We start from the raw sequence: 7,338 nt of genomic DNA on the forward strand, positions 1-7,338 counted from the left end.
GTTATTTATCATTTTGTTTGCTACTGGTATTCCAGAGGCAAGATCCAGGCAAACACTTCCAGAAGTGACACCACAGGCATCACCCTATATAAATGATTCTTTCTAAACCTTAGCAGGCCTCAAAACCAACACATTTTTTTAAAGTATTGCCTTTGGTCCTCTGCCATTTCTTGATAAATAAATCCACTGAAAAGTGACTAAATTAAAATGGTATTACTTAACATAACAGATCTGCTTTTTATTCTTTTTGTCTTTATTCATGTTTATTACAAAAGTGCCAAAGAGATGTTGTACTAAATATGGTACAAATACTGAGTAGTAAAGAGATCTTGCTTCAAAAACAAGATACAAGCTGGGAAAGGGATAAAGCATATGAAGTGAACAATGTGAGGATAGAAAATTTCATTTGAATTCTATTTTTCTTTTTCCTGAAGGACGTAGGCATCAGCTACATGGAAAGGAAAGGGATGAGGTGGCCAGGGGAATGAGAGAAGAGTGTGGAGTGAAGTCAAGATGAGGCAGTGAGGTTGGATGAGTGGCCATTTCTCTGGTCTGATAGGAGCAAAGTCCAGACAAGCCTGTAGAAAATTCTCTGAATGGCTACAGGTGCTCTTGCTGCCTGGAGACACTGAAGGAAGAGCTAGACAAACTTCCCCAAGGCCATAGGATGGGGTAGGAAAGAATCACTTGATTCAGGTATCTCCAGGGTTGAGCTACTTCCCTGGCTGATTTTTGGTGCCTTATGTGCATTTGAGTCTTATATGCTCTATTTTAGATGACCAAAAATCACTTTTGTTGTATCTCTTTCCTGCATAAAACTACTGGTTCACATGGCTGTCAGTGACTTTTAGCAAGTTTATGAAGAGTGTGAATGTCTGACGGGCGAACTCCCAGGCCCGGTGACAGTGCTGGCTCACTGCCTGTCTTTGGGTAAGCCTCCTGCCTTCCTCTCCTGCCATGCCTTGTTGCTAAATAAATTAAGATGTTAAGTAGGTGGGAGGCTGCCCTTCGAGCACTCTGCTCTTCAGGGACAGTAAGCACATGACTCTAACCTTCCCTTTATCATGTCCCATGCCTCGCAGATGTCATATCTGAGCTGCTCTATGCTCCGGCCTGAGGCCAGGCAAACTCAGTACATGGTTAGGCTTCTCTCATGCTGCCCTATTCAGGGTCTCACTCATAGAGCCCCCCTCTCACTGTGGCCTCTATCACTCCATCTGGTCTCACCAGGACTCTCACACTCATGCCCTTTACTGGGCCTCACTCACACTGTCCTGCTCCCTTGAGAGACTACATGGTTCATCCGGCTTATCCCTCCTCTCCTTGGCCAGCCCTGGCATAGCCTCTTGGGCCTTTCCCGTGACCCTCATCTACATCATGGCTGCATAATTAGTCAAACCCTGGGCTGACTTTGCTTCTAACCCCCACACTGAGTAGTATCCTTCATTGGGGCCAATTACCCACCCCCTTTACTCACAGCTCCTTCTGTGCTGCATACTTGGCCTCAGGCCCATATGTGGTCTCAGGAGTTCAAAGCCTTACCTGGGCCTCAGCACACTCACCCAATGGTCAGGGCCTCAACTTTCCACTCCTGGGGTTCCAGAGTCTTACACCCCAGTGGGCTCAGGTTTCCTTTGCACAGGTGTGCCTGCCCCACTACTCCTCTCCAGGGTCTCTCACCCCTGCAGGCTCAGGTGTCTCACATGGGCATGCCTGGCCCCATTTCTCTATGGTCTTATAACTCACCAGAATGGTGGGGGCTGAGGTTAAGGCACCCCTATCCACCTTTCACTGGGAAGGTAACTGGCCTAGTATTTATTGGCGGCTGTTTTGCCACAAACAGCCCTGCCAGACCACCCTTCCCTGGCAGGGTGTATTTTCCAGTCATACCCAGGACCAATGCACAGGGGTTAATTGATTTCTAATTGCTTGGATCTCACACACCAAGTGTATCACAGCCCTGGAAGTAGACAGGCTATCTAATACAACAACGCCAATGGATGGGGACAGCCTGAGAATTTAGGGAGGCATGCCATAACACGAGATCACAGCCTTCAAAGCAGACAAATTGTCTAATACAACAAGGACACAAAGCCTGGGAACCAAGGAAGTATATTCCATACTGTCCCATAACACGAGATAAGTGACACCAGCTACAGGGCCCGAGAGAAGCAGGGGGGCCTCAGTTCTGGTTTTGGGGGAACAGACCAAATTAGGAGAAGGCCTGGAAGGCTACATGGATGTGTGACCACAGAGAGACAACCAACCAGAGAGAGCCATGGATGAAGAGTCATCAGGAGTCATCAAGGGGGAAGGGGAATACAAAAGCAGAGACTCGAGATTAACAAAGGGTCCCGCCCTGTCCCTCCTCCTCTTCCTTCCATCCTTCCTCCTCCTCCTCCTACTGCTCCTCTCTGAGAGGAGTCCCCATCCACATCCCCATCCCCTGGGAAGGGTCCCTGAGGCCACCATGGACAGAGGGCACATACCAGCAGCCCATCTCATGCTCCCTACTTGGAAGGGGCCTGTGGGCCTCAGCATCCCACCTCCAGACTGCTGACACCTAAGATAGAGAGCTTCAGAGTGGAGCCTGCATCCTGGCCAAATGTACTTTGACTCTGATGACAGCCCTAGGATTAGTGGATATAGAATTGCTTGATTGTTTGTATTGTTGCTTTTTTGTTATCACTCTGTATCAGAAAACTCACCTATTATCAACTGGCAGGTGTTGTGGTTGGTCTGAGGATTGTGCTTGCCCAGAACAAAGATATAAGTGCTAGGTCCTAAATCCAGCACCAACATGGACCAGCAGCCAACCCTTCACAGCCTGGTACTGGGCCATAGTCCGGGGGTTGGGAACCTCTGCTCTAAGATCCCACAATTAACTTGCAAGCCTGGCAGTTTAGAAAAACAGCATTTAATAGTAAACCAGGATGCTTTAGATATTTGAAGCTGAAACAGTAAATACTGGACTTCATAACACCATTTATATACAGTCATTTCATGCTGTAGGATGAGGAAGATGGTTTTGATGTTTTTGAGTAAGCAGGCATACTTTCTAGATAGGAAGCCACTGACATCTCCAGTGAATATGATTTCAGTTTTATGTGACTTACTGGAAATTCTGGCTGGGGTCAGGTTGTGTGGCCCACCTACATTTAGCCATCTGCCCCACAGATGAACTCCAATGGGTAGCGTAATCCACTAGTGTGCCTGTGTGAAGTTCTGCTTATCTTGGGCACCAAGTTAACCATTAATGGAAGCAGGGAAAGGATGGGATGTTAGATAGGTTGTGGTGTTTAGCCCAGAGCCCCATTATTTAAGAGATACAGGACAGGTTACAAAAAAAGTTCTGGAGAATTCTGAAGAGGGACTAGCAAGATGGAAAGCTGTCAAGCCCTAGTTTTGAATTAGAAAAGATTCAGTTATGTGCTTAAGTGAGATGGTGACTTGTAGGTAGGTTCAAATTGGTTTCTTAGGCATTGCAACTGCTAACTGTGGGTCCCTAGGTCTTAACCTCTTCCTCCAGAGTACAATTCAGTTTGATAAGGTTAGACAATAGGAAATGCCCAAGCACATTTTAAGTTGCACATTTAAAGTTGATCAGAACTTTAAGTAAGGCCTCTCCAGGAACTTAGGTGGAGTTTAAATGCCTTTTAACAACAACATGAATCACAACAGGACATAAGCTGGAGCTAGGTACTGTTGTGCGCCTTGGTGGTCATTCCTTCAGGAGCATGCTTAAGCATATTCATGTAGGTACCTAAACTGCTTTGCAGTCCAAAAAAGAGGCACCCCTGTTTTGTGGCAGTCTATTTAAATTGCCCTTTGGAGCTTAGGCAGGTAAATTGTGCTTAAACCTCACTAAGCAGCAGATTCTGATATCTTCCATATTATGGTAGTGTTAAAGTGGCATTGTAGCCATGATGGTCCAGGAATTATGCAAGAAGGGAGGATTTTTGGGGGGTGGGATCTTTTACAGGAACAGCTGCATGTTTAGAATAAAGTTAGACAAGTTTTTAAAAGCAAGGCATTAGGTGTTTAGCCTTGTCTCAGGACATGATTGTAACAGGGCTCTGCCCTGTTACTATGGTTTCGGGGGAGTCTGAACAGCCCCACACCCCAGAAGCAGCTCTGCACACCCACCCCAGACCTGGGAGAACTCCCTGGAGGCTGGGAAACCAGGTCCTGGGAAGTAGCGAGTCCTGCAGCAAGGGAGCTGACACAGGTGTGGGGAGAGAGAGAGGGTTAGCCACATGAGCCCACAGAGTGGGAAGGATAAAAGACACTGAAAGCAGCCTCAAGGGGCTGCACCTGGCCAGGGAGCAGGCTGCCTGGAGTTACCAGGGGGTAAGCAGCCATTGGGAGAGCCTGGAACAGAGTTCCTGTTTGCTTGTTTGATCATTTCCTTTGTTGTACAGCTCTGCATGGTCTGCAAAGCCTCTGAAGGATAAGAGGCAATCAATAGGTGAAGTGCTAACTTATTATTATTTAACTTCTTTTGTTTGGTTTGCATTGCTACCAAGCCTGGGTGGCCTGCTAGTCTTATCTACTAGCCTGGCTGCAGCAGAGGCAAGGGGCCTGAACAGTGGGTACTTGGCCAAAGCCAGCAGCAAAAGTAAAACTGGTCAGCTCAACTAGCATGACCAAACATACCCTGCTGTGATCTGCCCAGACTCGGTCCATAGCAGCCTACAATGATGAAGAATGTGTTGCATTCAAAAGCTCATCTGAATTTATTCCAACCATGTAGTTCATCCAAAAAAGATGTCACCCTAAAAATCCTTGCCTCTCACATAAACCCCATTAAGGAATCAATCTGAACTTAGCTTTGGTAATTTATGATGGGGCAGAAAATCATGACTTGAAGTGAAATCCTGATCCTTCTAAAATCAGTGGAAACATTCTTCTTGAGTGCCATGGGACCAAGATTTTTACCCAGGTTACTAGGGGGTCTTGTTAGAATGGAGCTGGTTCTTTCATTTGAAATTATCTCATTAGCTACATTAGTTCACCTAGACTCTCCTTTGAACCTGAACTGGATCTCTGTTTTGCCTTGTTTTTCTTTGTACCTGGTTGACAAATTGTTCTCCCATAATAATCTTATATACAAATTCAGGAATATATTTGCAAAATGAGTTTAAACAGCTAGGATTTCATTATCAAACTAGGTCATACTATAATATAAACATCTTTGTTTAAACATACCGATTGTGAAAATAATTCTTTTTTTCACAGGCTCTCCCGAAGGCATAATATATATTTTTCCTATTATGGAGCTTGGGAGGTGAGTCCAAAGAGCATGAAGTGTTATTAAATTTAATTTACTATTTTGTTATAAAATGTTCCGTTATGTAAGTATTTATTCTGTAAGTTTGAATGGGCTAATTATGTTGTGCTGCTGGAAACTCTTATGACTTTATACTACCACCCAGAGAAATAAATAAAAGATAAGGTGTATGCTAACATGAAGAATGAATGGAGATTAGTAAACACTTTATATACAAAAAATGTTGCTTCCTATCAACAGAAAGCCTGAGACAATTAAAACCTTCTGAGGTAGCTGTACAACATAAACTGGAATAAGAAAAGTTTGTTTTACTGCTGAGGAAAAAAAAAAAAAAAAAAAAAAAGATTTGAATATCTGTAAGGGTTTTAAGAAGAATTTTAAGGGTTCTCTGAGCTTGTATATTTAGAATTCTTTAAACACAGTCAAAATATCATTACATTATTTGAAAAATTCAGATGTACCAAATTTTCTGATGCTTCAAAAAATCATATTCACTTCCCGAAAAAAATCTGGCTTGCCATAAATGCTACAGATATCCTAAGTAATTGTAATGTTCCTGTCTACTGATCAAGTGTCTGGCATAGAAATTTTCCATCATTATTTTATTTTTCTGTATTATACTATGGCTCTGATCTCTGTTTCAGTGGACTTGTGTTTTTCTCCTTTCACGGGTATACAAACAATATCAAAATTGTGATTTTTTTTTTTTTTTTTTCTTTTGTTCATCCCCAAAATACAAAATGATGGGAAACCAAGGAACTTTTTTCCCTCCTTTTCCTCTTCAGGAAACCTGACCCTTTCTCTTCAATACAAACTTCTCCCCACCATCCAAGGATATGTTTGCAGATTAGATTGTGTATAGTGCACTCTAAAAGGATTCAGAGATTCCTAATTAATGGCCCCACATGCAGACATTTTTTCTCTAAGGAGCACTGCTGTTGAAGAGTTTGGATCCATCTACTGGAACCCCAGCATTCTCCTGCTGTTAATGGAACTGCTTGAAATTGAATTGTCTTGAGATATGAGGCCATCCATATAGAATTCAGCCCCATGTCTTGATCTGAAATAGTCTAACTCTATCGACTATCTGAAATCGTCTGACCCTATTGACTGTATTGAATATGATGCGAAGCCCAGCTATTTACAGCAAGGACAAAGTTAGATTGCAGCCAGGGAAATGTAGGAAGAACTCTTTCACTATGAGAGTGAAAGGTAGTAATCTGTGTTAGATAGAAATTAGGCAGAAGGCAAGGCAGGATGGCAACTTAAGGTGCATCCAGCTGAGCATGCACATGTATTTCCCCGGAGACAAGTAGGGACGGCAAATAGTTGTGCCACTGCTACTTGTCCTTGGGGAGAAGTAGCATGTGCGCTCTGGTGCATGGCAAATTGCTCCAGTTGGAGTAGGGGAGGCTGCGGGCAGCACCTGAAATGGCCCCATCAGCCTTACCTGCGGTCCTGGGGTCCTCCTGGGGCTACAGCAGTGTCAATCCAGGAGCACAGAGCCTGGCCAGCTGCTGAAGTGTGGCTCTGGCAGACCGGGCTCTGGTTTTGGATGCCATATGCTGCAGCCACATGCATCACCCTGCCTTTTTTCTCTGTGGTGTTGTTTTTTTTTTTTTTTAAATATTGGGATTTCCTGGTACAGTATCTAATTTTGCTGCCGCACAGCAAATATGCAGCATGGTGAACGAATACACATGTGCCACATGCTTTTCACAGCACCTCAGAAAGCTTTGAGGTGCTGCAAACCACACGATACTAGCTTTCATAGGTGAGAGCCTACTTAATCATCAGATGCTAGTTCATTCACAGAATCTGTTGTAGTAAGCTGTTGCCTATGAAAGCTTATGCCTCTCTGAACCACTTACTCTCAAAGGGAGCCTATGACTCAGGAGGCTGTTCCAACATGCTGTAATTACAGTGTGTCAGAGCAGATTCAATTGAGTCTGCTGGAGTGTGGTAATAACTGCACTCCAGTTATTACCACTGTCTTGTGTATCAGTGTCCCCATGCTTCAAAATGGCAGGGGGGGGGCCCTTTTACAA

The 7,338-nt window shown here is 44.1% G+C and overlaps 1 long non-coding RNA gene across 2 annotated transcripts in view; it reads left to right on the forward strand.

The window, feature by feature from the left end:
* The first annotated feature begins 4,328 nt into the window (after positions 1 to 4,328).
* Positions 4,329 to 7,338, forward strand: part of LOC106721933 — a 34,051-nt gene continuing 31,041 nt past the window's right edge. For both annotated transcript variants that reach the window (XR_001357683.1, XR_001357682.1), the window contains exons 1-2: positions 4,329 to 4,468; positions 5,239 to 5,287. This is a non-coding gene — a long non-coding RNA (uncharacterized LOC106721933). The remainder of the gene's footprint in view (positions 4,469 to 5,238; positions 5,288 to 7,338) is intronic.

This window comes from Alligator sinensis, unplaced genomic scaffold (genome assembly GCF_000455745.1).
Source record: "Alligator sinensis unplaced genomic scaffold, ASM45574v1 scaffold375_1, whole genome shotgun sequence".
NCBI classification, from domain to species: domain Eukaryota; kingdom Metazoa; phylum Chordata; order Crocodylia; family Alligatoridae; genus Alligator; species Alligator sinensis.